This window comes from Solanum lycopersicum, chromosome 3 (assembly GCF_036512215.1).
Source record: "Solanum lycopersicum chromosome 3, SLM_r2.1".
In the NCBI taxonomy this organism is placed as follows: Eukaryota; Viridiplantae; Streptophyta; class Magnoliopsida; order Solanales; family Solanaceae; genus Solanum; species Solanum lycopersicum.
The window spans coordinates 21246742-21254610 of record NC_090802.1 but is presented as its reverse complement, the minus strand read 5'-3'; positions in this window follow the sequence as shown (position 1 = coordinate 21254610).

Below are 7869 nucleotides of genomic sequence, written 5' to 3'. Positions count from 1 at the left end.
CAGTACATTCTTTCGAACGGACATCCCTTAGTGGGGACGCTGCACTTCATGCTGCAGGTACAAGTATTCAGCTAGTAGATCTCCCCAATAGAAGCACATGATACTCAGCGATTGTTGGTGAGACCCAAGTTGATTCGGGGCTTTGCTGAGTCTTTACTATGTGTATTTTCACAGTGGTACAATAACGGATTCCAATAGAGACTTTGTAGACATTGTAAAACTATCATGTGTATTCATAGTTTCACTTGTCACATGTATCGATTCAGCTAGTCAACAAGTGGTGTATATGACATCAGTATATCTATCTGCATAGTAGTTTAATTTCTAATTATAGGTCACTTGTAAAGCATGTGTTCATGTTATGGTACTTGTTCGCCTCACCTAGGGTTGGGGTGTGACACTATCCCACACCCACTATCCACCTGCACACCCCCACTTCTCCATTTTCCCTAAAAAAAACCTATATTAACACACACAGAGCAAGAGGAAAAAAATTGATTTGCACACAACATACACACAGACGCACAACACAAAAAAAATAAGAATATACAACTACAACATATATACACGACAAAAACCCAAGAAGCAACCCAACAAAAATATAATAAACATCCACACAAAAACAAAGATTTGTAAGTGTTATAATCGAGCTTCGGTAAAAATTTTGCGGTTCTTATTTCTTCATCTAAGGTTCAACTTTACCTTATCTCTTTATTTTATTTTATTCATGGAGTTTAATGTAACTATGTGATATGTTTTCTTACTCTTTTATTTTATTCATAATTTAATTAAAATATAGAACGTGTTAAGTGTTATATCTCTTTAATGAGTGAAGGTAGTTTTGATTGGTGTTTATTTTTATTTATTTATTTTTATTCAATAGTTGTAATCCCTTAAAATGAACAGGTAATGACATTAACTTTTCTTTATTTGGATACTAATAATGAAAAATTAGGAATTATTGAGCTCAAAAAATTATTGTTGTTTTATTTATCAAACGAAGAATGAAATTTATTTTAGCAATTCATCATTGTTTTGTTGGATTTGTAAGAAATTACAATATGCATATGCATAATTTTTTCATTAACTTTTAAAACTAAAAATATAGTTTGTGTAGGCCTAATTTAACAGTAACTTTAAGAGTAAATAAAAATAAAAGAATACAAAATAGTCCAAAATTTTATATTGTATCATAAAGGTTTAGATTTATTTAATTTCATTTGATTTTATTCATAAAGAATTAATACTTTCTTATAACATTAGATGTGTTTTACGCACGATAAAAATATTGTTTCAAATTAAGAATGTGGTTACACATCTTTTTCTTGTGACATTAAAATAAATCAAGGATACAATGACGCAACTTTTCCACTAATATAATTAATTTTTATTAATTTAAAGTAGAGATTTATAAAAATAAAATTAATATGTGTGATGCAAAAAAGACAATTATGTCTCTAAACGTCAATATCAAGAATGTGATTATGCATCTAGGCTGAAAACAAATAAAAGTTCAACAAATAAAAAATGCGAGCATATCACAGCTACAACAAAATTATCCAATAATAATAATAATAATAATAATAATATATATATATATATATTATTATTATTATTATTTTTATTATTATTATTATTATCATTATTATTATTATTATTATTATTATTATTATTATTATGTCAAGTATAAGTCAATAAAAGCAACCGTACTAGATACACGGGACTCGAGGGATGTTTATGTCACGACCCAAATCGGGCCGCGAGTGGCACCCACACTTATCCTACTATGTGAGCGAACCAACCAATCTAAACCCCAACATTTCAACATAATAAACAGAATATAATGCGGAAGACTTAAAACTCATTAATAAAAATAGATTAATAACTTCTAAAAACTCAACATTTATTATTATCCCCAAAATCTGGAAGTCATCATCACAAGAACATCTATCCTCAAATTACTAAGCTAAGAGTATCTAGAAAGCTAGAATAAATAAAAAGCTAGTCCATGCCAGAACTTCAAGGCATCGAGACATGAAGAAGAAGATCCAGTCCAAGCTAGAAACGTTAGCTCACCCTGAAATCCGGTGAAATGAAGACTGGCTAGAGTTGCGGTTGAGTTGAAGACGACGGCACGTTTGCTGCACTCCACAAATAACAAGGAAAGAAACATACAAGTAGGGGTCAGTACAAAACACGGGTACTGAGTAGATATCATCGGCCAACTCAAAATAGAAAACAATATATATCAGATCATATCATAAATCACCTACAATACTCAATCTGTAGCAACAACATGTACAAGAATCTTTAATAAGTACCGCCAAGTTCACACATGAGGACTCAAGCCTCAATACCATACTCATTTGGGAATTAGGTTCATTAGATTGAGTATATTAACATCTTTCAAGATTCATCACCTTTATTCTTGTGTCGGTACGTGACACTCCGCTCCCCTACTACTATGTGTCGGAACGTGATACTCCGATCCCCGAGTTCTACATGTCGGTTCGTGACACCCGATCCCCTAATTCTACGTGTCGGTTCGTGACACCCGATCCTTTAATTCTACGTGTCGGTTCGTGACACCCGATCCCCTAATTCTACGTGTCAGTTCGTGACACCTGATCTCCTAAGTCAAGTTCGTCAATTGGGAAACAATGGAAGAGAATCCCTTGACAAATCGGCGGTAATAGCTAGCTAAACCAACAAAGCTCCTTATTTCTGACACATTAGTAGGTCTTACCCAATTCTTCACTGTCTCAATCTTAGAAGGATCCACCATTACCCCATCCTTAGAAACCACATGCCCCAAGAAGGACACTGCATCTAGCCAAAACTCACACTTGGAGAATTTGGCAAAAAACTTTTTCTCCCTCAACATTTCCAATACCATTCTCAAGTGCTCCTCATGTTCCTTCTTGCTCTTTGAGTATACCAATATATCATCAATAAATACGATCATAAAGAGATCCAGATATGGCTTAAAAGTCCCATTCATCAAGCTCATGAAAGCAACAGGGGCATTCGTAAGACCAAAAGACATCACTACAAATTCGTAATGCCCATACCTGGTCCGAAAAGCAGTCTTTGGCACATCCGTTGCCCGTATTTTCAATTGATGATAATCGGACCTCAAGTTAATCTTAGAGAAGACACAAGCACCTTGTAACTGATCGAACAAGTCATCAATGCGAGGAATGGGATACTTGTTCTTAATAGTTACCTTGTTCAACTGCCGGTAGTCTATGCACATCCGAAAACTCCCATTCTTCTTCTTCACAAATAACACCGGAGCACCCCAAGGAGATGAACTTGGTCTAATGAATCCTTTGCTCAACAACTCTTGAAGTTGGGCCTTTAACTCTCTTAACTCCGCAGGAGCCATTCTATAAGGGGGTATAGAAATGGGGCGAGTACCCGGTTCAAGATCAATGCAGAAGTCAATATCTCTATCCGGTGGCCTACCAGGAAGGTCTGCAGGAAACACATCTAAAAACTCGCGGACTATCGAAACCAACTCAATTGGAGGTACTTGGGTAGTATCATCCCTGAGATGTGCCAAGAACGCTAAACAACCCTTACTAACCATTTTCTTAGCACGAAGAAAGGAGATGATACGAACCGGATTGGAAGTGTAGTCACCCTACCACACTAACGGATCTGTCCCAGGCTTGGCTAACGTCACAGTTTTAGCATTACAATCCAAGATCGCAAAATTCGGAGAAAGCCAAGTCATACCCAGAATTACATCAAAATCAACCATTTCTAAGATAACCAAGTCTACATAAGTATTGCTCCCCACAAAAGTCACCAGACCAGACCTATATACTTTTTCAACTATCACAGACTCACCCACCGGGGTAGAAACACGAATAGGCATGTCAAGCAATTCACAATGTAAATTAAGGTCATTAGCAAATGAGGAAGATACATAAGAAAATGTGGATCCAGGATCAAACAATACAGAAGTCATGCAATCACAAATCAAAAGATTACCTGTGATGACAGCATCAGATGTCTCCGCTTCAGATCTCCCAGGGAAAGCATAACAATGGGCCCTATCACCCGTCTGCCCGTTGCCCCTACCATGTTGCGCTGCAGTAGTTCCCATTTGTCCATCACCCCGGCCGTTTTGGTGACCACCATTCCCTCGGCCACCACGTCCTCCTGAATAGCGGCCTCTACCATGACCACCTCTACCTCTAGCTATTGGGGGTCTATAACTCTGTTTTGGACAATTCCTCCTAATATGTCCAGTCTCCCCACATCCACAACACTCCCTGGAGTCAAGCGTAGGTCTCTCAGAGAAGTGTTGACTGGTCTGAGGTGGACCCCCACCTACAGTATGTAGTGAAGACTGAATTGGTCGGACTGAGTAACCTCCTGAACCTTGTCCTCTAGAGTAAGAACCATTAAACTCACCTCCCTTTTGAAACCTTTTCGATGTCGATGCCATGGTGAAGACATCTGGCTTCACTCCTTCCACCTCTATCACAAAGTCTACCACTTCTTGAAAGGATTTTGCCGTAGCCGCTACCTGTAAGGCTGAAATCCGCAATTCTGACCTCAACCCCTTCACAAAATGGCGAATCCGCTCTTGTGGACTGAAACAAAGTTGGGTGGCATACCTGGATAAAGCACGAAACTTAGCCTCATATGCAGTAACCGACATCCTACCTTGCTCTAGGCTCAAGAACTCATCTCTTTTCCTATCCCTTAAAGTCCGGGGTATATACTTCTCCATAAACAAGCTAGAGAATGATGCCCAAGTCATAGGTGGTGCCTCTGTTGGTTGACACTCAACATGTGACCGCCACCACATTTTGGCGTTCCCTTGAAACTGATAAGTCACAAAATCCACACCAAACCATTCTACTATACCCATCTTGTGTAGTAGCTCATGACAGTCAACCAGAAAATCATAAGCATCCTCAGATTCAGCACCCTTGAAGACTGGAGGTTTCAATTTCAAGAACTTACTGACAAGTTCATGCTGATCATTTATCATTATAGGCCCTGTAGTCAGACGAGGAAACGTGCCTATTTCCAATAAGGCATCCATGCGGGGAGCCACAGTAGCCGCATGTTGTACCTCCGGAGCCTGAGGTGCTTGTGTAGAAAACACTGGAGGCGCTTGGCCTTGATCAGATAACCCGCTAAGATAAGCAAGAACCTGATTGATCATCTCTGGGATAGGTTGGGGTGGTAATTCCTCATTCTGTACTTGTTCATTTTCCCCATCCTCCCCTTCTCTTACTACTTCCTCAGTCGGTGGAGGAGTCACCGCCCTAGTACCAGATGGGCCAGGCGTTCGTCCTCTTCCTCTAGAGGACGTCCTCCCACGACCTCTACAGCGGCCTCTTGCTACTGCTCCTCTTTGAGATACAGTCTCAGTGGCTAGCTCAGATGCATCTTGTCTTGCCGATGTTGATGTTGGCGCAGTTGTTTCTCTAGTTTTAACCATCTGCAAAATAGAGTGAAGATGGTCAGATACCAATTTGTATCACCTAGATACCAATTGGACCCAAGTAATAGCACGAAAGAAAGAAAGAAAGAATGGAATTTTCCTAAAGTCTTATAGCCTCTCAAACAAAAGTAAAGGCGTCCCCCCTACCGTTTCTTAAGACTCTACTAGACTCGTTCTTGTGTGATGAGACCAACGAACCTAATGCTCTGATATCAAGTTTGTCACGACCCAAATTGGGCCGCGAGTGGCACCCACACTTATCCTACTATGTGAGCGAACCAACCAATCTAAACCCCAACATTTCAACATAATAAACAGAATATAATGCGGAAGACTTAAAACTCATTAATGAAAATAGATTAATAACTTCTAAAAACTCAACATTTATTATTATCCCCAAAATCTGGAAGTCATCATCACAAGAACATCTATCCTCAAATTACTAAAGCTAAGAGTATCTAGAAAGCTAGAATAAATAAAAAGCAAGTCCATGCCGGAACTTCAAGGCATCGAGACATGAAGAAGAAGATCCAGTCCAAGCTAGAAGCGTTAGCTCACCCTGAAATCCGGTGAAATGAAGACTGGCTAGAGTTGCGGTTGAGTTGAAGACAACGACACGTTTGCTGCACTCCACAAATAACAAGGAAAGAAACATACAAGTAGGGGTCAGTACAAAACACGGGTACTGAGTAGATATCATCGGCCAACTCAAAATAGAAAACAATATATATCAGATTATATCATAAATCAACTAAAATACTCAATCTGTAGCAACAACATGTACAAGAATCTTTAATAAGTACCGCCAAGTTCACACATGAGGACTCAAGCCTCAATACCATACTCATTTGGGAATTAGGTTCATTAGATTGGGTATATTAACATCTTTCAAGATTCATCACCTTTATTCTTGTGTCGGTACGTGACACTCTGCTCCCCTACTACTATGTGTCGGAACATGACACTCCGATCCCCTAGTTCTACGTGTCGATTCGTGACACCCGATCCCCTAATTCTACGTGTCGGTTCGTGACACCCGATCCCCTCATTCTACGTGTCGGTTCGTGACACCCGATCCCCTAATTCTACGTGTCGGTTCGTGACACCCGATCCCCTAATTCTACGTGTTGGTTCGTGACACCCGCTCCACTAATTCTACGTGTCGGTTCGTGACACCCGCTCCACTAATCTCATTCTATTAATTCATCAAGCCTTCTTTTATACCAAGGCATCATCAATCTCATTACTTTAGTTCATCAAGCCTTCCTTTATACCAAGGCATCATCAATCTCATTACTTTAGTTCATCAAGCCTTCTTTTATACCAAAACATCATCATTAACAAGGGGTTTTCAAGATTTGGAATTCAAAAGCTTCATCATGCTTATTTCATCACAATTATATAATCACATTCATGCAAGCATACAATTAAGCATATAGAAGACTTTACAATACAACCCAACACGTGTCATTCGCTATTATGAGTTAACTACGAATAGTATAAAAACTATAACCTACCTCCATCGAAGAATTGTGATCAAGCAAGCTAATCCTCAAAATCTTTGCTTTCTTCTTCGTTTCTCCTCTGTCTCTCGATCGTTTCTCCCTCTCTTTCTGTTCTTTTCTTTTTCTTATTCAAACCCTCTTTCTTTTACCCTAATTAGCATATAATTAAGTATAAAAGATGGTGAATTAACCCATTAATTAATTCAAGGTTATCTCTTTTAACCCTGAAGTAGTTAAATTATTAACATTAACCCACTAAATTTATAATTATAGCAGGAATAGTCCGAAACGTCCCTTAAAACATTTAAAGAAATCCGACCCCATCTGGGATTACGCATCCTGTGACGGGCCGTCGTGCCTGCGACGGTCCGTCCTGCTGCTCCGTCGCAGAGTTCAGAGACTCCATTCCATTAAAGGGTCTGTGACGGTCTGTCGTGCCCACGACGGTCCGTCCTGCCATTCATTTACGAAGTTCAGAGAGTTGATTTCAGTACCCAATTTTCAGAATTCTAAGTATTTTGGAACGAGACACCCTCGACGGTCCGTCGTGCCCATGACGGTCCGTCGTGGGTTCCGTCGTCTCAGCTAGTTTTTCCAGAAATAAAATCTGCTGCTCAAAACGACTAAACAGGTCGTTACAGTTTAATAACTTTTCCTCGGTCAACAAAATTTTGTACCGAATTTCTAGTTAGCAGACCAAACAAAGAGTCATTTTTTCTTTATTAGGAATTAAACAAAAAAGTGACTTGGAACACCACAACTCAATTCCAAGTGGCGATTCTGGAAAAAAATTAAATAATTCATAATCAATACTGTCACTTTAATTGGAAAATTCTCGTGCGTAAAAAGAGGTGTGGCAAGTAATACTCCCAAAACATGCAATAATGCTCAATA